Raw genomic sequence first — 25,129 nt, 5'->3', positions numbered from 1 at the left:
TATATTTTTTGCATGTGGATAACCAGTTTTATCAGCATCATTTGTTGAAAAGATTATCTTTCCCCATTGTGTAGTCTTGGCACTTTTGTTGAAGATCATTTGACTATAAATATGTGGATTTATTATTGTGTCCTATATTCTATTCCATTGTTCTATATGTCTGTCTTTATGCCAGTACTATACTCTTGACTACTAAAGCTTTATAATATGTTTTGAAGTCAGGAAGTGTGAGGCCTCTGGCTTTGTTATTCTTTCTCACAATTGTTTTGACTATTTAGAATCCTTTCTAGTTCAATATGAATTTGAGGATTTTTTTTTTCTATTTCTGAAAGAAAATGTCATTGGGATTTTGATGAGATGGTATTGAATAGTAGATTGCTTTGGGAAAGTGGACATTTTTAACAATAGTAAATCTTTCAAAACATGAACGCAGATGTCTTTCCATTTATTTGTGTCTTCCTTAATTTCAGCAGCATTTCATTGTTTTCAGTGTACAATCTTTTGTGTCATTGGTTAAGTCTATTCCTAAGTATTTTATTCTTTTTGATGTTATTATAAATGGGACTTTTTCTTAATTTAATTTTCAGATTGTTTGTTGTTAGTGTATAGAAACATGACTAAGCTCTATATTCATTATTATCCTGCAAATTTGTGAAATTTATTTACTAGTTCTAACTTTAATATGTGGAATCTTTAGTCTATGTCATCTAAAAAAGAAATGATTTTACTTTTCTTATATGATTTTGATGCCTTCCATTTATTTTTCTTGCCTAATTGTTCTAGTTAGGACTTCTAGTACTGTGTTGGACAGATGAGAAAAGGCTAGGCATCCTCGCTTTGCTCTTGATCTTAGAGAAAACATTTCACTTTTTTACCAATGGGTATAATGTTAGCTATGAGCTTTTCATATAAGGCCTTGATTATATTGAAGTATTTTTCTTTTATTCTTGTGGGGTTTTTTTAGTGTTTTAATCATGAACGTGTGTTGAATTTTGTTAAATGCTTTTTATCTATTGAGATGATCAGTGATTTAATCCTTTGTTCTGTTGATGTAATGTATTCCATTGATTGATTGTTAAATGATTTTTGCATCCCAGGGATAAATACTACTTAGTCATGGTGTATGATCCTTTTAATGTGCTAATGTATTCTGTTTGCTAGTATTCCACTGAAAATTTTGTACCTACATTCATCTGAAATATTGGCCTGTATTTTTTATTTTCTTGGTATGTTTTCTGCCTGGCTTATAAGGGTAACATTCTCACCATTTTATTTGGAGACTGTCTTTTGGATTCCCTCTGCCACATACCGTGTAGCTCTTGGCTACTCCACCTCATTCCTATACTCAGCTGTGTTTTTGAGAACACCTCATCTGGCCTTATTATGGTTTGGGAAAGATCTGCAGTATGAATCATCCAAGGTCACGGGTAATAAAACTAGTTTTAGAGTCCCGAGGTTCTGACTTCCACAGAAAACTGTACTACGTAGGTAGGTTGTCACTCATCTATCCTTCAGTTGAAACTTCTACAAAACTCCTAAAAATTTCTCTAATAGTAACTATTTACCACTTATTACAATGATTAGTATGGTTGGTAGCCTCTAAAGTTGTTCCACAGGATCTCTGTCTCCTGCTTTTCATGTTTCTATAATTCCCACCCTTTGAGAATGGGCTGGACGCAGTTGATATGAATATAATGCCAAAGTGGTAGTAAGTCACTATTGAAATTAGGTTACAAAAAGACTCTAGATTCTGTTTTCTCCCTCTCTCTCTCTTCCTCTCTTTCTCACTCTCACATCTCTTGCTCTGATATAAGTAAGCAGCTATGCTATGAGTTTTCCTATGGAGAGGCCCATCAGGCAAAGAATTAAGGAAGGCCTGTGGCCAACATCCAGTGAGGAAATGAAACTGTCAGTCCAGCAGTCCAAGAGGGTCTAAATCTTCGGTTGTTGGAACTCAAACTACATGTCTGAGCTTGGAAGCAGATCCTCCTCCAGTCAACGCTTGAGACGAGACTATAGCCCCAAATGACACCTTGATTGTAACCTGGGAGAGACCCTGAGTCAGAGGAAACCAGTCAAGCTGCAACTGAATTCCTGACCCACAGAAACTGTAAGATGATAAATATTCGTTATTTTAAGCATCTGAGTTTTGGGCCAATTTGTCACAGAGCAATAAACACCTAATACCATTAGAAAGAACATAACTGTAAAGAAATGTTGAGAATGTACACTAATGTTTTGAAACAAAGTACAGTATAAGTAACCTTAAGAACCTCTTCCCTCTTACTTTAAAATCTATCCTTAAAAAAAATATTTATAGACTTAAAATATAAAACTTATGAGAATTAAAGTTTTAACCAGAGTGTATATTCAAAATATCTGTCTACTAATTTACCAGACTTCTATGTTTTTCAATGTTGGTAATATAATATGTATGGTTTCGTATATGTTCTACCAAGTATAAACTAAATACAGCAAATACTCTTGGAAATAAAATAAAGTAACCTAAGTGTCCTTTGATATAGTTCAAGATTAAATCATTGTAGCATATAATTTAAGAATATTAAATTTAACACTCAGGAAAGGGGATAAAAATTGCCCAGAAAGAAATTGAGCTATTTGTCATCCTTTGGGAAAAAGAGATTTGTAGTGCTTTAGTGCTTATGAGAAATATATGAGATAAGTATGTAAGTTTCTATTCAGAAATCATTTGATAATCTATTTTTAGTTTGGAACCAAGAAAACATTAAAAGGAATTATCTCATATATAACAAATATTAAAATGTAACCTGATTTTTTCTCTCACAAGATTTAGTAAACAAATAGTTGAACCCAACAGCATAAAGAAAAGTTTGGTCTCCAGCAAACATATATCTATATAATTGTACTACAACATGGTATCCTTAGCTTATCAAATTTTGCTTCCAAATTTTTATGATTGAAGAAAAGAACAATTGCTCATGTTACAGACTGTGATATCCAAACATGATTTGATTTATAACTGATATTTATCCTGAGGTCATACAGGGATGAAATGAGTTAATCTTTGCCACAACGCAGTAGTACAAAAAAATCCTCTCTCTATATATATCTTAGCCTATAGTGTAGACTACAAATTGTTTAGTAGGTTTTAAAATCCTTTATGGCAGAGTTTATATAATACAAAGTACAAAGTGATTAGAAAGTAAACTAGAGAATCTCAGCATTCTCCTCAGGCAAACCCTTTTTCCTAAATAACATATTTTACCTGCCTCTCCCCGAAGGCTGTGCTAACCTTGATCCTAATGACCAAAACTTCCTGGGTCAGAGTTAGACATTTGACCTAAATAAGGCTAATCAGATTTCTCTAGAAGGGATTTTAAGCTGTAGTATCATATGTGTGATCATCAAATAGTGCTGGGCACTGGGGTTTGATAAAATACAGAGCGAGGGTCTATGTCAGCAACAGAGCAGGACAGGTTGGCAAAGAGAAGGAAAACCGAAGAGAAAATAGGCAGGGATGGAGGTCTGTCTGACAATTACCAGCCCACTGGTGGGACTGTATATGTACATGGCCTTCCTGTAGTTTCCTAAGGATAAGGTACACGCTCACATCCTTCCATTGTCACCCACAGGCATTCTCCTCACTTTGCAAAAAGTTCCCATTCACTAGTCATGCTGACCATCTTCTCACGTGATCCTCTTCCTTAGAATCTGTATTTCCAGATAACTCCCAAGTAATTAGAGTACTGAGCGATGGGGACTTTTTTCTTGTTACTGATTGATTTCTTTTTCTTCCAATGCTATCCTTAGCTTTAATAGAGCGTCTTGGGGTAAGTAGCCAGTTTTTATTAGTTCTCTCTTAGGTGGCAATTTGTTGTGATGCATACCCTTGATAGGGTTCAACTCCTCTTGGCCTATAGACTAAAAAGGATTGCCCATTGTGGGGGTGAGATGCTGAGAAGGATGTGAAGAAAGAAAAAGAAAGAAATCTCAAGGCCTGAGATAAGGTGATTGAATCCAAAAGACAGGATTCAAAATGGAATCTAGAAATAATCAACCCCACTCAAGTTTTTACCACAGTCAACAGCATCTGGAAACCAGAGAATGTGTAGTCTCCTGAGCAAATAATGTACATGATCTTCATTGGCCTGCTATTGGTTATTCCTCTTCTCCTGTTGATCTGGTTGTCCCATAGCAGCCACTGTGATCTCTTCAGATAATATCATTACTCTGCCTAAACCATCCCACGTCTTTCCATCTCACTTAGAATAAATCCAAAGTCTTCCACCACCTTCTTTGACATCACCTTCTATTACTCTCCCCGCCATGTGTCTTTTCCAGCTGCATTAGTCAGCTCACTGTTCTAGGCACTCTTTGCCCTCAAGGCCTTTGCACCAGCTGGCCCTTCTGTCTGGGAAAATTTTCTACCATATTTCAGTATGCTTCACTCCTTCATTATTTTCAGGTCATTAGTCAAATGTCACATTTTCATTGAGAACTTTCTGACCAACTTCTCTAAAATTTCAAACTTCACCCCTCCTACCCTCCCCCACACACGTATATTTTCTATCCCCATTCCATTCCTCATTTTTCTCATGAGGATGTATCCCTTAGTTGCTTATTGCACACTTTGCTATGCTGTTTATTTTATGTATCTCCTATTAAAATATAAGTGTTACAAGAGTAAGAATTCCCACCCAGTTTCATTAATATGTACTCCTAGAAGCAGGATTAGCTACATAATTAATGGGGCCAACTGCAAAATGAAAATGCAGTGTCCCATCATCAAAAATTACTAAGAATCTTAAGACAGTTACAGCAGAGCATTAAATCAAGTGCAGGGCCCTGTGTGATTGCAGAAGTTGCAAGTTATGAAACTGGCCCTGTCTAGAACTTTTTTTTTTTTAAGATTTTATTTATTTGTTTGACAGACAGAGATCACAAGTAGGCAGAGAGACATGCAGAGAGAGAGGGGGAAGCAGGTTCCCCACTGAGCAGAGAGCCCGATGTGGGGCTCGATCCCAGGACCCCAGGATAGTGACGTGAGCAGAAGGCAGAGACTTTAACCCACTGAGCCACCCAGATGCCCCTAGAACTTTTTTTATAAAGCAGCCAACACACTGCACATTGATATTCCAGTATGCAAGACTTTGTTACATTTACTTTTTACTTAGCCTGTGAGGACAATCCCCACATTGCCAATATCTCAAGATACTCATATGTCCCTGTGACAAAAGATGGACCACCGAACATCTAGAGAGGTTTCTACAAGACCCCCCCACATTTGAACATGAAGAAGAGCCATCATGCAATTTCTCTCACATGTAAAACACATAGGTACACAGAAAATAAAAGTCTCCTTTACATTATAGAAGACAACAGAAACGGTCTCAGATTAAATAACTGCTGCAAAGAAAATCAGAATTTATTCATATGTTTTAAAAATTCTGTAACTGAACAAAAGTATCTTTAAAGAAATTAAATCATTCTAAAATTAAGAATAAAAAGGATTAAAATATCTAAAGCAAAATTTTATTTTTGTGCATTTTTATAATATATGACATAAAACACCTATCCTTTTTATGTGAATAGGGCTTATTTCCTTTTATTTCACATAGTTATTAAACTGTAGGAATGATATTTCTGAGTCAGTTTCTTTTTTTTTTTTTTAAAGATTTTATTTATTTATTTGACAGACAGATCACAAGTAGGCAGAGAGGCAGTCAGAGAGAGAGTGAGAGAAGGAAGCAGGCTCCCTGCTGAGCAGAGAGCCCGATGTGGGACTCGATCCCAGGACCCTGAGATCATGACCTGAGCCGAAGGCAGCGGCTTAACCCACTGAGCCACCCAGGCGCCCCTCTGAGTCAGTTTCTAATTTTAAGCACAACATCAAATATATTATAACATTTTGTTTTAATTCCAGGATATTATAAAATTCTCATTCTCAAAAGAAAGCTATAACAAAGAGAATAACACAAATTTGATGCTTTAATTCATATATGGTAGTTCCCAAAATATTTACTTATTTAATCTTGGAAAGTGTACCTCATAATTTTGTTTGGAAATTTATAATTGTCATTCATCACATTTACTTTAAATCATTCTGATTTTCTTTGTTGTTTTACTGAAGAACTATTAAAGTCTGGGATTTTTTTTTGTTTATTTATTGTTTGTTTATTTATTTATTTATTTACTGAGAGAAAGAGAGAGCATGAGCAGGTAGGGAGGCAGAGGGAGAAGGAGAGAGAGAATCTTAAGCAGACTCCATGCCCAGCACCAAAACCAATGAGGGGTTTGATCTCATGACACTGAGATCATAACCTGAGCTGATATCAAGAGTCGGTTGCTTAACTGACTGAGCCACCCAGGTGACTCTAAAGTCTGTTGCTTAACTGACTGAGCCACCCAGGTGACTCTAAGGTCTGTTTTTTTATAAAAAAATTTTCTTTGTCAGCCACATATCCATGTGTAGTATGAATCTCTAATGCAAACACAGCTGGAATAACATCTCCCTCAAAATCTAGAAGCACAAACTCAAATTCTCAAAAACTATAGGTCAATACATTGTATAGAGTTGAAAATGTTACATATATACCAAAGCATAATTCTAACCATCCTTAGTTCATGTTGTGGGTGATATCTCTTCAGATACTTTGAACCATTTACAGAAGACATATAACATCAACACTTAAGTATGTTTAATGTTTTTTTACATATTAAGGATTTTTTCATTTAACACTAACATTTCATAGAAATACAATGAAAGAAATGTCAGTGTAGAATAAACCTCAAACTGATAGCACAGTGTAATGTAAAATGAATAGAATTTACAGTAGGCAGAACTTTATGCTAAGGCACTCCCATTTGGTTCCTGGAATATTGTGGACTTTACCTAAAAAAAAAGAAAATAGCGGTGTCCAGCTTTACATTGTGGGGACAAAATAGTTGCTTAATAAATATTAGCTTGTTCCCTTCTACCCTCCCCCCCCCCCCACTCTTTGTCTTTCTCTTTGGGGACTGCATCAATTAGAACTCTTGGTTTCAAGTGAAAGAAAATACAACCAACTTACTTAGGCTAAAAGGGGATTTATTGGCTCACATAAAAGAACAAGACTGGATTCAGGGCCCAGAAAATATAATTAGGAGTTGGTTTTTCTCCATCTCTTTACTCTGCCTTCTGTCATATTGGCTTCAGCATCAAGCATCACATGGTAGCAAGAGGTTGCCTGAGCTCCAGCCCCAATGTTCTCTCAGGTTTTAGGCCTAACAGAAAAGAGTGAACATCTCTTTCCTGGGAATTGTCAAGTAAGTATACGTTAGTTATGATTGGATCTTTTGTTCAACACTTGACCAGTTACTGTGGCTAAAAGGATGGATATTAGTGGTGGGTCTAAGATAGCTGTGTGTTCCACCTCAGGAATGCTGTGTGTGTGTGTGTGTGTGTGTGTGAGAGAGAGAGAACTAATTCCCCAAATGGAATTCAGATTATAGTTTCCAGGAAAAAAAGGTGAATAGTTCTGGAGTTCTGAGCAGTAAACCATCATATATCCATTATAGACCCCTTTTACCAATTCAGAGTCATGGATGCTTCAAGTAGAAGTCTTCCCTACCCATTAAAAACAATATCCCTAAAATCTTCTGTCTGGTTGCTTCAGAATCCCTGAAAGATCTCACCCTGTCAGAGAGTTAGTTATTTAAGATCTCTTTTCTTCTTCCACTATAGTTTTCACCCTTTAGACTCAGTCCAAGTTTGCTTTCTTGACACACCCGGATACACGCTCCTCCACCAAATCTTTACTCAGTCGAGAATTTGTGTCTTCTTTCTGAGCTCTCAAAGCATCAGGACATCCTAGCACGTGTCACACTGCATCATATCAGTTGTCTGGTTAGTTCACGTCTCTCCCCTCTGCTGTGTTTGATTCACTCTGGGTCCTCATTGTCTAGCAGGAAAACTGTCACTGAAGAATCACTTAATAGAGATTTGCCAAAGGAATAAAAGGATGAATCAAATCATCAGAGAATGGGTACCCAGGTACCACACAAGAGACCTCCAAAATGTGACCCTCTTTGTTTAGGTTGTACACAACTAACTTCAGTTTCAGTGTTAAATAAGTAAAGGTACAAATTCCAGTCAGTTTCATACTCCAGGTCATTTCTCTTGGAATATAAATATCTAGAATGGCCTCACGGAGTTACAGTGAGTCTTCCTCTCCTTCTGTGTCTGTCTCTTGGTCTCTCTGTCTCTGTCTTTATGTCTTTCTCTATCACTAACACACAAACATGTATGCATGCATGCACAAACATACCAGCTCTCCTACATGTATGTGAAACTAAATTTCCCGAAGAGCATGGCTAATTCAAAATTTATATAATGCATTTTTTATTTTTGATGGTTTTTTAAAAATATAATCTCAAATGATGAGCTACTCCGAGAAGGCAGTGACCACATTTTTACTACAGAAAAAAATCTCTAGATACAGCAATTTTTCTGACAATTTATTTGACTACAAAGTATCTGGCTGGCTTCAGAGAGAGAAAAAAATCATCCAGAGTTTTCAACAGAAGGAACTTCTAAAGGTAGATGAAGCCAACGCATTTCAAGGAAAAAAAAAAAAAGTAGATTAGCCAACGGTGAAATCTCTGCAGTCCCAGGGAGATTTCTCCTCCCTTGAATTTTGCTGAAGCGAGTTTTTCATCAATTATTCCCATGAAAGTTTAGAAGTGCTGTGGGTATATAATTCCCACTCTTAAAGGCAAAAGTTCTTTTTAAAGTATAATTTCTAAACCTATTTTTAAAAATACACAAGCCATGCCTGAGTGCAATTTCATCGTTAAAAAATTGCAAAACTGTATATAAGTATATAGAATTTTCAAAACACTGTTTAGTCTATCCCTTCACTTCAACACTGCTAATTGCTTCTAATTGTCTGTATCTTTCCAGACATCAAAAAAATTATCACATATTATTCCTCATAAAGTCTCCCAAGTTTCCTTTCTGTGAATTTCCTCTCCTCTTCAATTGATCATTTGGCCAGAGACCACTTCCTAGCACCTGCTTCCACCATGGAATCCAAGCCTTCCTACAAGCTTCTTCTAACAGCCAGGGGCAGCATGTGGCACAAGCTCAGTCAGCTAGATATGAGCTCCTGGGACTCTGAACAGTTAAGTGAGTAAGCCAAGAGATTAGGAATTCTGAGAGTCAGAATCCTCACAGTAATAGCAAAGAGGTAACTGTAGTTGTGCCTGCTGTTGCAACACACTGGACAGGCTATTACTCCACAAGCATGTTATAACATTTCCTGCTTCCTGGTTTCCTTCTGAGCTTCCTTGTTTCCTGGTGTTTTCAATGTCTTCTTCCTATTCCCATTGATTCTGTAAGCTGGTGTCCTTCCAAGAGCATGTAGACCAGGATTCTGTAAGTTCTATTGTGCCTGCTATTAAAAACGTAGACCAGCTTTCTTTGGGTTAGTCTAATACATATTTTTTCCATCTTTCTAACTTATTTTTAAGTGTTTTCCGATGTGTCCTTTATGATTACTACTATTCAGAGTTACTTGCACTGAATTTTTGAAAACCAAATCTGGGAATTTCTAACTTTCAATGGAAATTCTTTCAATCACCTTCTTTAATTCTCTTCTTTTCCAAATACTCAAATAGTTTCCTATTTTTAAAAGTCTGTGCATCAGCATGACAAAGGGTATTTATGAAAAACCTGTAGCTAACACCTTAATGGTGAAAGTGGAAAGTTTTCCCACTAAGATCAAGAATAAAACAAAGATGCCTACTTTCCTCAGTTAGTCAACATTATATTGAAAGTTCTAGCTAGAACAGTTAGACAAGACAAAGGAGGAAAGGGTATTCAAATTGTAGAAGGGGGAGAAGGAAAACTATATCTGTAGATAGCATGATCCTATATACTATATAGAAAATCTCAAAGAACCCATGAGAAAGGTACAAAAGGTAATAAATGAATTCAACAAAGTTACAGGGTAGATGATCAAAACACAAAAATCAGTAGTATTTCTATATACCAACAATGAACAATCCAAAAAAGAACTAAGAATGCAATTTCATTACAAGTGGATCTAAATGAATCAAATACTTAATAATAAACTTGTAACAAGAGGTGAAATTTTAAAACTTACGACAAAGCTATAGTAATCAAAACAGTATGGTTTTGTACAAAAATAGACACAGAGATCAATGGAACAGAATTGAAAAGCCAGAAATAAACTCCTAATTATATGGTCAACTAAACTTCAACAAAGCAAGAAAGAATATCTAACAAGAAAAAGGTGATATCTCAAACAAACGGTGTCAGGAAAACTGGTCAGCTACTGGTGAAAGACTGAAACTGGACCACTTTCTTATGACATACACAAAAATAAATTCAAAATGTATTAAACACCTAAATGTGGGACCTTGAGACCTGAAACCATAAAAAATCCTAAGAAATATTGGGCAGAAATGTCTCTGACATCAGCCATAGCAATATTTTTCTAGATATGTCTCTCCTGAAGCAAGGGAATAAAAGCAAAAATAAACTAAGACTATATCGAAATAAAAAGTTTCTGCACAGCAAAGGAAATGATCAACAAAAGCTAAAAGGCAACCTACAAATGGCAGAAGATATTTGCACATGACTTATTGAATAAAGGGTTAGAATCTAAAATAAATAAAGAACTGATACAAGGCAACACCCAAAAAGCAAATAATCCAATTAAAAAATAGCAGAAGACATAAGCAGACATTTCTCCAAAGAAGACATCCAAATGGTCAATAGACACATGAAAAGATGATCAACATCACTCATCATCAGGGAAATGTAAATCAAAACTACAATGAGATATCACCTTGCACCTGTCAGAATGGCTAAAATCAACAACACAAGAAACAGCAAGTGTTGGCAAGGATGTAGAGAAAAAGGAACACACACACACACACACACACACACAATGGAATATTACTCAGCCATCAAAAAGAATCAAATCTTGCCATTTGCTACAACATGAATGGAACTAGATTGTATTAAGTTAAGTGAAATTATGCTAAGTGAAATAAGGCAATCAGAAAAAGGAAAATATCATACGATTTCACTCATGTGTGGAATTTAAGAAATAAAACAGATGAACATAGGGGAATGAGAAGAAAAATAAGATAAAAATGGAGAGGGAGCCAAATCACAAGAGACTCTTAACTATAGGAAACAAACAGGGTTACTAGAGGGGTGGGTGGTGGGAGAATGGGTTAAATGGGTGATAGGTATTAAGGAAAGCACTGGCTGTGATGAGCACTGGGTGTTGTGTGTAAGTAATAAATCACTAAACTCTACACCTGAAACAAGTATTCACTATATGTCAACTAATCGAACTTAAAATTTAAAAACTAAACAAAAAAAAAAAAAAAGAAGAAATAGAATTGAGAGTCTCAAAATCAATTTATATATTTGTGGTTAATTAATTTTTTATAAGAGCTCCAAGCTCATTCAATGGGAAAAGGATAGTCTCCAACAGACTGTGTGGGGATGATAATTTGAATATAAGATCTAAAAACCTAAAGCCTTCTGGAAGAAAACATAAGGGAAATATTCATGACTTTGGATATGGCTGTGGATTCTTAGATAAAATTGCTGATATGAGCTTTGTTATTGGTGTATTTTTTTTTTTCTTGGTAGGTAACTTTTTTTATGACTTTGAGGTCTATAATTGATCACTGATACAGTTTTGTTTTGTGGTTTGTTTTTTTTTTTTTTTTGAAAAATGATCTCTCATCAAAACTGTTAGCTCAATGAGGAGGTGAAAAAGGTGCTGAAGCTGAGAATCATTTTAACAAGTGATTAATGTTCATCTTAAGTATTTTGCTTAAACTGAAAAATATAAATTTGTGTTGTCTGATAAGTTTTTGATGTGGCACAGGCCTTTCTTTTGACATGGGTCTGCTGGTCAGATTTTCATGTTATCTTTCATGAACCACACATAATGGATTATCTACCATTTCCAATTTCGATGTCTTTATAGTGGAGGTAAGAACTTAAAGACATTATTGGAAGTGTTTGTGTTTACCAGGTTCCAGATATTTATGACTTTTAACCTCAGTTTTACAGTTCTTGTGTCAAAACCTAATTTCACATCTAATTTTTTAAGTGGCTTGTCTTTATGGAGTTTCCCTAAAGCGTTCAGTTAAGTTTTTCTTGAAACAATTCTTTGTTTTACACTAATATTTTATTGGCCTTTTATAGTTATGGACAAAACACAACTCTCTCTTTAAGAACAGAATTTCATTGGTGGGAGTAATAGTGCACTGATATACCAGATGGTAACTTCCCAGTTAAATTTTTACTACACTATAAAAATAATTTAAAAACAATAGAGGCATAGTAATTTTCTGAGTCAGTCAAGAGAACTGATCCAGTTATGAGGACTTTTCCTTTGTTTCTCTTATTCAGAATTCACTGTGCTGCTTGAAATAGTCTGAGCAACCATGTCTTTTCCAATTTTTGACCTTTTCCATTGTATGTCACCCAGAGATATTTTTTCTCCCTATTCTCTCAATCAAGGAATCCTAGATGGAGGTTGTGTATTTCTCTTTCTCCCCATTTCCTTATTCTCACTTCACCTATCCAGCTATCATTTAATCAGCTGAGTTTCTATTTCAATGGTATATATTTTTTTACTCCCAATGGTATGTGTATATATATACAATAGTATATGTATATATATACAAAAGTATATATTTTTCTACTTCATTCTTTTTCATGTTTTGTTACAGTCCTTATTTTTTTTTACTGAGATTTCTATTCTTTCTTTTATCCCTTTAATTATTTAAAATAAGTTAAAAATAATAATAATCTTTTTGAAATTGATTTTTCTCCTGTTCTTGAGTTGCTAATGTAAATTTTTTTTTAGCTCTGCTTACTCCCTTCATTGCAGTTGTTTCCTCAAGTGACTAAGGTAAAGGTTTCGGAAACCAAGACTGCCAGTGGTCTTAACACGGGGCAATAGAATTCTAGACAGTTGTTTCAGCAGTGGAAAATTTGTCCTTCAACTTTACTTTCAATTCCCCCAAAAGGAAAGAGATATTTTTGCTTATATGGCTATCATTTTCATTTTCTAAAAAGGCCAATATATCAATTACGTAAAACTTAAATCTGAACAATATATATTTTTAGGTTTTCAAATCTTGTCTCCATTACTTAAAATATGATGACTGTAGATTTTACTGCCAAGTCCTTACAGTAGGCTTTTTAAAATATGTATGTATATATGTATGTGTGTATGTCCACAACTGGAGAGACAGAAATCTCCTTGGATACTTTAGAAGGACAAGGAATAGAGTGTTCTTGATCCCTTTTTTATGGAGCTCCTTTTTTCCCTAGAAACTTCTTATCAGATGCTCAGTTCCAGCTCTTTGTCTCACTAGGCCACAGGTGTGTCTGTGCATCAGAAAACATGAAAACATCCGTGTTCTTAGGTCATAATCAATGTTATTATTATTATTATTATTGCCAATTTTCATGTTGGATTTTTGTTCTCTAGTTCTGGAAACTGATGATTTTTTTTATTCCATGTGTGTGTGTCTCTTTATTTTTTAACTTGATTAGCATGTATTTGTTATTTTGTATCAGCATGGCTTTTTGGGGGGAGGATGGAAGGGTGAAAGGGGACTGCTACATCTGTTCACCATTTGGCTAAAAATCATTCTAGGATAGATTTCTAAAAGTAAAATTTCTGGGTCAAAAAACATGTGCATTTGAATTTTTGAACTGCTGCTAAATTTCCTTCCCTCAAAAAGATGTGCTCGTATACCCTCCCTCCTACTGTGCCTAAAAATGTTCCTTGCCCCACACTTCTGATTGCACCATATATGAAAATTTTGGAACAAAATTCTCCCATGCTATACTATTTAATCTTATTTTTCCTTACTACTACTGATTTTAAGAATCTCTTCATTTTTTATTTACATTTATGTTTATTTTGTGATTGCCTATTCATATTCTGAAAGGCTAATCCTTTTTAACTCTTCTATTTCCTTTATCTCAGTGGATGAACCATAAATAATAAGTACTGATGATCATGATATTACCTCATCCTATACTGGCATCTAATTAGCAAGAGGTAAAGCAGCATTATTTCCATTTTATAAGGATGACTTTATACCCCAGAAATAGAAGTTAAAGGATTTGACAATTGTGTTCAAGGTCACACAGCAATATAAGTGAGAACTCAAAGCCAGGACTGTGTTGCTGGTGTTGATTTTCTAAAAACTTTACCCTGCATAATGAAGCTAGCGCTGAAGCTCATCCTAAACTATGTTTAAAGAAATACAAAAAGATACAACTTTAAAAAATAAATGGAAATTCTGAGTTAGGACTAAATGGCATTTCATAATAGAATTTCAAGATCCTTTCAAGATCTTAGGAGATGGAACCTATGGATGTGGAGACTTCTTTCTAGAAGTAAGAGAAGATGGTAAACTAAGGAAGTTTGATGATCACTGTTGAGTGCTATTTAATGAAAGCTTTAGATTAATTGGCTATTACAAAAGATGCCTCAAAATGAAAAACCTATTGCTTGTTCACGTTTCCCAGCAGTAATGATTACCGGTCCCTCCTTATGGACTCCGAGGCTCTGAAGTCTGTGTCAGTAAGAAAACTTTGTCAGTATGAGGTACTAAGCTACTAAGCTACCTAAATAAGCAAACCAAAAGAATAGTATGTACCGACAACTGAAAAAAAAAAAAAAAAAAGACTCTTTGCTCACCATTTCCTTCTCCAAAATATAATTCATTAATTTTTTCAATAAATATTTATTAAAGCCAGAAGTTTAAGTGGATATATAAAAAGAACATACCAGGTGGCAGGTTACAGTAGTTTAAAAGGACAGATGAAAGGGAGTCCTTTGGTGCTTGGAACAGCATCCATTGTCATAATTAGCAAAATGTTAGCTTGAGAGCTCAAAATTTAAATAGAATATGATCTTTCCTATGATGACCCCTGCCCTCATCTTTTGAAGATACTCTTGGAGTCTGACCACTGCCAGGCATTAGTTAGACCAGTTGTTTCAACCTTTTCAACTGAATAATCTTTTCACTACAAGGCATCTACAATATGCCTTTCATGTGTAGAAAAAAAATTCATGCTCAACCTGTAAAAACCTAGCAGATGGTACAGTAATTTGTATATACATACATGCATGCAGGATATATTCTGGAGAATGAATCAGATTCATGTTATACCTATTTAAACGTTTGATTATATTTAATTTTAATTCATTTATTCATAGTTTTAACCTCTGTAAGAACATCCATTATTTAAATTATTAGACGGGTAAACTGCGTCAACAAAACTGCAGCATTTAATGTTGAAGATAACTGACATGCATGAAGTCATTGTATTAAAATATTGGTTTCCCTATTGTTTTGCACAGATGGTGCTAGTAATTAATATTATGCTATTTTTTCATCAGGGGGATTCCCTGTTGACAAAATTCACAGAGTATACAATAAATGGCTACATTATACCATCTAAACAGATGATATATGGTTTATAGATTTATTAATAGTAATATATTATTTCATATGCAAATTATATAATGTCCCTAATGGTCAATGCATTATCGAATTTAATAAATTTAATAAATCGGGCGAAGTGATTTATTTAAAAAAATCTTAACTGTATATTCAATCATAGATGTATAACAAATGTGTTCCATGCCATCTGGTCTGAAAACAATAGCAATTTTAAGATAGAGAGGTACTTACATGATTAAAAGTAACAAGGAACAGCATAAGCTAGCACTTTAAATAGGCCTTTCTGAAACCGGTATCTTTCCGGAGTGGCCAACAGACACATTCTTTGCCATAGCAGAAATGCTAGGGAACCTCGGCAGCTTAGTTCTATATGAGCACATAACTTTAAAACAAGTTTAAAAGCCTTTCTCTTTATAAGCAAGACTCCATTTAGCAAAAATTCTTAGTAAGCTGATTTATCACATGAAGAGGAAGAAAAGTTCTATCATTTCCATCTGGCTAAGTCATTCAGCGGGACCCCCAAATTGAGCCCTCTGAAACATTTCTGAATTTTACTAGCACCTCCTACAGAGGCCATCGAAAGTGGAATATTGATGTTAATAAATCTCTCCTTATGTCTCCTTTAGAGGGATGAAAATATAACAAGCTTATTTCATTTCTTGAGGATTTAAAAATGATCATTCCTTATTTCTGAAATGACATGAAAATGCTGTTTAAATTTACACTCAACTCTCAGGACAGTAAATTACAGGCCAAAGAAGTATCCATTACCAAACAAGATTTTTAAACTGAGGAAACACAAAGGTAAATAAAAGTCACCCTTTATTTCAGGGCTTTGCCCCTAAAATTAGGATGGGGTTAGAGCTCCTGTGAGACCTTTCCCATCTTTCAGAGTTGCCTCTCTCTGGCTCCTCCCTGCCAACTATTCTGGTTCTTAATATAGAAACATCTTAATTTTGCAGACTAAAATGCATGGACAGCCTCAAAATAATCTTTTTCGAAGGGGAGTTTGAAGGAGAACACTTTCACATTACTGAGCATCACCTTTCTGGTTCGTTCCTATTCGCTTTTGTGTTATGAGGAAGCCGATCCGCGTAGTCTAACACGGGGCAAATAACACATGGGTATCTCTTCCGGTCTGAGGAGCAGCCCTGGCAAATTACCACGGACTGGAAAGGGTTGGGTCCAGAAGAACAGCGTAGGGCTCAGCCTCCTCCGAAGACACAGAGTTGGAAATGCAAAAGGAATTGAACAAGATGGAATATCAATCCTTTAAAAAAAAAAAAATCAAGTACTTAACAAGTATTTACATCCTTCCTCTTGAGTTCTGTGAACTAGTGGGGGATTCTAGAACGTGTTGGCAAAAATGCGCCTCGGTCATTACCTGTGGCAAAAAGTGACTCTTATCCATACATTGATCAGAGCCTGGCCAGGCTTGCAACCCTGAAGGGCTCTATTTTTCTCCTTAAAATATTCATTCTAAACTTATCATGAAAAGAATCTAAAATTCACTTTCATTTTTAAGCTAAAGGTATGTTATGTCATATAACACAAGTTTTTAAAAAGACAGCATTGTGAAACTTATGATTACAAAACCCATGTCCTGGTTCTTAGTCTCTTTCATTATTAATAAAGCAGGCCTTTGGCATTATTTGTCTTGACAAAAAAAAGCAAATGCAATTGATCCCTTAAAATCCCCAGATTTGAGAGTCAGCTAACAACATAAGAAATTTCAAATGAAGACATTAAAATTCAAATTGTTCACAAACTCTAGGATACTTTGTGGAGATATGAGTTATTTCAAAATTAATAATAATACCTCATGCAATGTTTTCTTAATAGTAAAAAAATTTTTAAAAGATAATTTATGATTAAATAATTAAAACATCTTCTTAACTTTTCTCATTTTATATATATAGGTACTTATATGTAGAACACCAGTCTCAATAACAAATGAGTTGCCCCTTATGAAAAAAATCTTGCATTTGACAATCATATTTGGTAGTGGAGGACAAAAGTCTATATTTCCATATTTTAGTCGATATAATTTTTGGAAATAGAGCAGCATGCAATTCTGCAACCAATGTAAACTGTGAAGGGTTTTTCTAAATTAAGTTGATTCACAAAGATATTTCTAAAAATAGTTTACAGTAATTCAAGGATATTTGGAAAAATGGCTACAGAGATATATTATTATGAATAATCTATAACTGTTTGTCATTTTTATGACAGAATAATGTATGAAAGAATAAGGTAAGAATAGGACTGAAATGTAGGTGAAACTAGACCTATGACAAATCAGGATAGGGTTTTTAATAATCCAGTAATAGAGCCCGTAAGAAATATTTCAAGCAAATCTCTATTGTCCATTCTTCATATGTACACCTTTACACATTCATTATAGTTCTTCAAATATACTGATAACACCTACTGCCCTCGGCTTAATCATTTGCATTGATAGGAAAAATATTTTGTTAACCATTTATTAAACAGGACTTATTTGTAAATACTCTCACTACTGACATTTATTTTTGCCCCTAAGATTTCTTGTTATCGATTTATTCTCACTTAGAATGTGAACATAGGAGTTATTTTAAAATTATTTTGGAAACTTTAAGGGGCTTTGGAGACCCTTGTAATTTCCAAAAGAAAAAAAAGGTAGTTTTTAAAAAGATTTATTTATTTATTTGAGAGAGAGAGAGAGCATGAGCACAAGCAAGGGGAGGGGCAGAGGGAGAGGGAGAGAGAAAATCTCAAGCGGGCTCCAGCCCCACATGAGCCAGACATGGGGACCAATCTCACAACCCTGAGATCATGACCTGAGCAGAAACCAAGAGTCAGTTGCTTAACAGACAGAGCCACCCCAGGGGCCCTGAAAAAAGGGTGTTTTGCCCAACTTTCACACAATAAACTGCAGCTAGGAGCCCTTTGAAACTGAAACACCTAAGTGCTTCTTGTTAAGCTGTGTATTTTTAAAGGGCCTATATAACATGGCTTCATGGCTTTAGTCTCATATGTGTTTATGAGAACACAAGTGAATTAAGTAATAAAGCAGCAAGGGAAAAAGAAATGGAAGGAGGACCGAGAGAAAAAATGAAAGGAGCAAAAGAAGAAGGGGGTAGGGAAGACAGGAAGGAAGGAGGCAGGGAAGGATGGAAGACTGGAGTGAGAAAATATGCTTATAAAATATAAAACCACAGGGCATCTGATAAATTATAAAAATGAGGTCAGGATGAGGAAAATGAACCATTTTCTACCTCATTCCAAATCAGATATGGCTGAATCTTCATTTTTATCTGGATTGCATACATATACTTATTTGTATGTGTATGCATGTATACACGTATTTTTAATGAAAGAGTATATGTGGGGCCCAGAAGATTTGGGGCAGGGATAAGAAATAATAAGTTATATTTGATATTTAAGTAATTAAAAATTAATGATCTGACAAATTTTTATAAACTATATAGAGAGTTATAGCCAATTCTAAAAATAGAGTACAAAGAATGTATTTTAAATTATATAACTATGAGGGTTTAACATATTGACATAAGGAAATGACTCATTTTAAATACTATTGGGAACCTTGTCCAGCTATTCTCTTATTGACCCTCTAGGTTCTTGTTTATGTCAACTGTCCTATTTGTTTTCTCTGAATTTTTAATTTGCATAACCTATAAAACAGAATCAATATTGTGGCAAAAGTCAAGACCAAAACTTATGAATGTTAGAAACCTAAATTCAAATGTTTTTCATACTCAAGAGCACAGCTCTGGAACCAGACTGCCTGGTTGCCTCCTGGTTGACTCCTCTACCCACCACCAACGTAAGATACGCGAGTACTCTGGCCTCAGGTTTCTTCATCTTTAGAAGGAGAATGATAATAGTACCTATCCTCCAGAACTGTTGTGAAGATCAACGAAATCAGACAAGTTCCTAGACTATTACCTGGCATGTGATCTTCTCTCAATAGATGGAAAAATTTCTATTATAGGTTTTCCCTTCTATCCAAAAACAGAATATTCCTAAGAATCCTTTTTAAGCCAAAATGGTAGAAAGCAAAGAAGCAATTAGCATAAATTCACATGGAAAAAGTTTTAGGGTTCCCAGAGCCCCAAAACAAGCTCTCTTATGGTTTTGTGATACCTTGGGACACAACTTGCTAACAAATGCACACAATAAACCAAGACAAAGCACAGATGCTCACAGATACAGTCCAAACTACGGCAGCTTGATGCTGAGATGCTGAGTGTATTTCCTGAGGACAGAGCTTGGCGGGGCCACTCTTGCCGCTTAGGGAGCATACTTGTTACAAATCAAACCCTGAGCACTATTTCCATTTTTTTGTCTTTGGGTTTCTTTCAGTTAGTGAAAACTAACTACTAATGTAGTACTAATGTAGCTCTGTCCTAAAAGCAAAGTGACATAATGTGATTGTTTGAGAAGTGGGGGGATACCTGCACTACAATATAATTTTACTACAATGGTTCCGTAAGTGAAGTAGTTTAAAATGACCAAAATTACGTTGATTTACGTGAATTCAAATTGAAATTATGAGACCTGCTTACCTGCCTTGAATAAACAGGATTAACTGTCTTCAAGAAAGTTGATCATATTCTTTTTTCTTAGTCTGATAAGAACACCTGGCAGTTATGTTTATGTTGTATGCAACACAATGTATTTTAAAGGTGAGCAAAACAGATGATCGCTTTGTCTTGCACCTATTGAACCCAAACTACTTTTTCATTAAAGACATTGCCTTGAGGCTCACAACAACTTGCCTTCTGTTTGCACTCTTCTTTGTCTAAGTTATAAAAGAAAGGCATAAAATTATACGTTTTCCTTCAACACATATATTCATTATAATGTAGTTGACTTGTGTTTCAAAAGGTTCTTGTAGGAAATAACAGATTTTAATGATCAGTGTGTCTACACTGAAAAATAACAGGTACAGCTAGAGTAATGTCTTTACCTAAACAAAGGGTAATATAACACTACTTCTATTTCTTTGGACCTTTAAAATTTTATACGAAGACATTTACCTTGGTCTTATGTTTACAAGTATCCTATGTCTCTGTTAACCACTAACATGGTTAGAGCCAGTGTAGTACTGTTGCAGCCAACCCTACTGGTACTCCTACTCCATCTTTTTTATTGGTTCAGATGCCATTCCTCCAACTTCTCTGGGTGTCACCACTGTGGGCTTGCTGCCTACCTCTCAGGAGGTCTACCCTGGGGAAACTGGAGCTCCTTCACACTGAGGGGTCTGGGAAATCCCTCATCTCCCACTTCCCACCACTGTGGGCTTGCTGCCTACCTCTCAGGAGGTCTACCCTGGGGAAACTGGAGCTCCTTCACATTGAGGGGGCTGGGAAATCCCTCATCTCCCACCAACCTACACCCAAGAACTAAACAGTGGGAGACACAAAAGCCCAGATTCTTGCATCAAGAAGGGGCAAACTCTATGATGCAACTTATGCTCTCATGCTCCCTTTGGAATCAGGCTTAGGTGAGACTTCTCCCGGAGACACTTCCTTATTTATTTTAATCTCCTGTCTATGATGCTTCCTTCACTTCAGGACAGATTTCTCCCAGGATCAAAACTTAATAAACCACTTGCATGTGAATGTCATTCTCAGACTCTGCTTCTAGGAAACCCCCATAAAACAGGGGCAGAGAGGTGAAGCGATACATTGAGAGTTAGAAATCCAGAACTACCCCTTAAAAGTGAAACTTCAGAAAAATTATCTATCATGCTAATCCCCAGTGTTCTCATATACAAAATAGTCATAATGACCCTTTATCTCCATCACAGCATTGTTGTGATTCACAAATGGGCATAAAGATACTTAAAGAGGTATGTGCAAATGTAAGCACTTTTAGACTTTTAGTTAGCATTCCCCATTTTCAAGAAAAAAAATTCTTTAAGATATAAAATACATATTGAGGAAAGCAGGTGTCCCCACATTGCATAGCAACCACTTTAAATTACTATTTCTATGTTTTCATACAATGTTAAATGTGATTTTTTTCTATTCTGATGGAATTGTGGTTTAAGCCCCAAAGCTGAATAGAAGAGATTTTAACTCACACATATTTTTTAAACAGTCATTAAGCTACTGAACTGAAGCTAAAACCTTTCTCCACAGCTCATAGAAGACGCAGAAGAATCAACCCACTAACTATCATAATTCCCCTCCCCATACCCACCCTCCACTGCCCAGGCATACAGTTTCAGGATGCAGAGCCAGGGGAGTGCAGAAGTGAGCTAAGAAATCTTCCCCCAAATCCCCTTTGGCAATGGTCCACTACCTCCCCATGAAGGCCATCTGAGGTAGAGAATTCTAGAAGTTTATACATGCTTTGGTCCTTATCTGGATGCTTGCACTTCTAGGTGCTCACTCCACTAAAGGGGTGCTAAGCATGGGGAGAGATTCCTGGGAGAGTTTTATGTATCCTATATCTGGATAGTCCCGAAAGTGGAAGGTTTGCTGATGCCGTTTGCAGCAAAGGGCAGTGGCGCTGCAGTGCAGTATAGAAAGGCAGAAGGAGGTCTTTGCTCCAGGGAGACAGTCGTAGAGTGGAAGTACAATAGGAGCTACAGATTCCCTGCGATATGCATGGGCCAGATGGAACTGCTGGCAGGGGCCATCAGGAGAAATGTCTGCCCTTGGCCAAGGAGATTTCAGTGAAAAAAGGAGCTGGATGGAAGCTAAACATGACCTCAAAAAATATATCCCATCAGCCCTAAGCAGAATCTGAATGTGCGAGCCAGAGCAAGGAAAAGAAAACTTCCACATGAGTGATTTAGGGTCAGAGAACACCACATCACTCCCTGTCCTTCCTTGCAGCCCTCAACTATGTAGGAGCTGGACCCAGAGGAGAAATGAAAGGCTGATTGGTGAAAGGAATAAAGCAGAACCCCCCACCTTGTGAATCCTATCCAATAATGGCCAGTGTGATCAGCAGGAGGGGAGAAGAACACTCTGAAATGGATAAAGAATTTATAAAATGCACAGGACTAAGTTTTAATAGCCACGAACAGCCAGAAATTTATGAAATTTGCACAGATTTTCATTAAAGACCTAGGACAGGGCAATTCCATAGAGTGCAGCTGAAAACAATGATTAAAAAGAATCAAATCTTTCATAACTGAAAGGTACAGCATAGGGAATATGGTCAATGGTATTGTAATAGCATTACATAGTGACAGAGGGTAGCCACACTTGTGATGACCACAGCATGATGTATAGACTTGAATCACTATGTTGTACACCTGAAACGAATGTAACATTGGGTGTCAACTATATTCTAACAAACATTTTTAAATCAAATCATTTTATACTCTACAGAGTCCAAAGTCTTCAATAAATTAGCTACACATCAGTAGATAATTTGGTTTACTAATTATCCAAATTTAGTAAGACTGCAAAATATTATCACCAAGGTATGATCAGATATATGGTAAGGGATCACAATGGAATAAGGGAGTCCATCTAAGGGTTAAGAGTATAGGTTTTAATGTCAGAGCAAATTGAGTTGTAATCCCAGTTCTTGACTCACTAGCTAAGTGGCCCTAGGCAAGTTTCTTATACATACTAAGCCTTGGTTTGCTGATCTGAAATCTTATATGAAAGGGATGGATTGACCAATGAGAATTCACCAAGGTCTGCTACTCAAAGGATGCACTCTGGTTTCATCCTCTTTGTTGCTGTTAGGTTACCTCCCAACCCCCATAATAAACGACGTCTGTTCAAAAAACCAAGATTTCCCTTCAGTTGATGGCTTGCAGATTGTGCTGACTCAGGGTTTAAAAAGAAAGACCTCCTCGTATTCTTCAGAACAGAGGCTCTAGTCATCACTGCCTAAGGCTGGATCCAGCACAAGGCCCAGCTTCCAAAAGAACGCAGAGTTGCACAAAAGCAGGCCTGCTACTTTTGACTGGACAGACAGGGTAGTGAATGCGGAGAGATGATAGCCATACCCTGCCTGTACTTCTCCAAGCCTTTACCCCTGCAAGGCTGTGTCTGTCGAGTGTGGGTAGCCTTAAAGTGCTGAATGGGCTAGGAGCGACCCTAATTATTGTCCTAAATTACGTGTAGAATTACAGACTGCTGAAGATGAAGCTGTGTGCAGCAACCCTCCTTGACTTTTACTCTGACCGTCCAAGGAAGAATCGGAAGTAGATAAGTAAGCAGGAAGTAAACAGGATAAGGAAGCAGCATAATTGGCGGTAGAAAAATCTGAAGCAGAGGCCATAAAGAAACAGCTGTATATGGTTCTAGAAAACCCATCATTCTGTGCCATCAAATGAACCAAATCCTTAAAAATCTTATTTGTCACAATATCTAAAAAGTCTGCTGTGTCTGCTAATATTAGGTTATTCTATTCTTTTAGATTATGGCATTTGCCATATAGAGGCAGTCACTACTTTTGAGTTAAGATAATTGCTCCTCTGTAGTTCTTAGTATGGAGTGAACAGAGAAAGCTGATTTTATTTATTTATTTTTTATTGTTAATGCTTTATGGTTAACTCAAATATGGACAAGATGAGGTAGAGAAATGCAGGTAAGTGTTGTTTCCCAAGGGTATATTTATAGAAAAGATGATTTTTAAAAGCAAAAATAGAAATAATTATATATATGAGGAAACTAAGAAAAATTATGTGGATCATTACTTAGAAGAACTTCAATTTGAAGAGTGATTTAAACAAAAATATGAATTCCTATGCCATATATAACAGTTATAATAGAGAAAAAATAATTGGGAAGAAATTTCAGGGTAAGTCACTTGGATTCTAGTATTTACATTCCAGTGCACAAGGTACAGGTAAACTGCTGTTTTTTTTAATGAGGCAAAATATGATCTAATAATGATATCATTATTGGAAGGGATTCCTTGTTCAAAAGCTCTTTAATATGAGGTCAAATGTAAGAAAATTCTCTGAAGCTATTCAATCCTTATCATCTTTACATCTCTCCTTATATCTTATAATGGTAAATATATATTTCATATTTATTGGAGAAAATTATCTCCATGATGCAAAGGGTAGTAGTGCAGAGTGATAAATAGCCTTTGGAAGAAAATAGAAGTACAAATAAACAAAAGCCAAGTTGCACCACATTTTTAGGTGCATCATTGTAGCACATTGTATTTTCTGCAAACGACCACAAGAATATAACTAGTTTCATATGATCCTTCTCACATGCTGTTCCAGAATCTTATCATTCTTCTACTAAAAATCGGAATCCATCTGTCTTCCCTTTGTTACTGTTTCTTTGTAGCTGTTTCAATGACTAGAATGCAGATATGATGACTGTGTGACTTCTAAGGCTAAGTCATAAAGGTAACACTGTCTTCTTCTGCCTATCTCTCTCAGGATGTTCAACACCGGAGTCAGCCACCATCTTACAAGGGAGCCCAGACCACACAGAAAGGCCATGATTAAATGTTCTGGACAATAGCTAAGGTTGCAACCGAGAGGCAACATCAACAACTAGACAAGAGCAAGGAGCCTTCAGATGATTCTAGCCCCAGCCTTCAACCTGTCCCAGCTGATGCAAAGTACAGGAGAAGTGAGGTACCCTCAAAGACCCTTATACAAATCATGATTCATGAA

The sequence above is a fragment of the Mustela erminea genome, chromosome 16, assembly GCF_009829155.1.
Source record: "Mustela erminea isolate mMusErm1 chromosome 16, mMusErm1.Pri, whole genome shotgun sequence".
Classification (NCBI taxonomy): domain Eukaryota; kingdom Metazoa; phylum Chordata; class Mammalia; order Carnivora; family Mustelidae; genus Mustela; species Mustela erminea.
The sequence above is the reverse complement of the archived record's forward strand: the minus strand, read 5'-3'. Positions refer to the sequence as shown.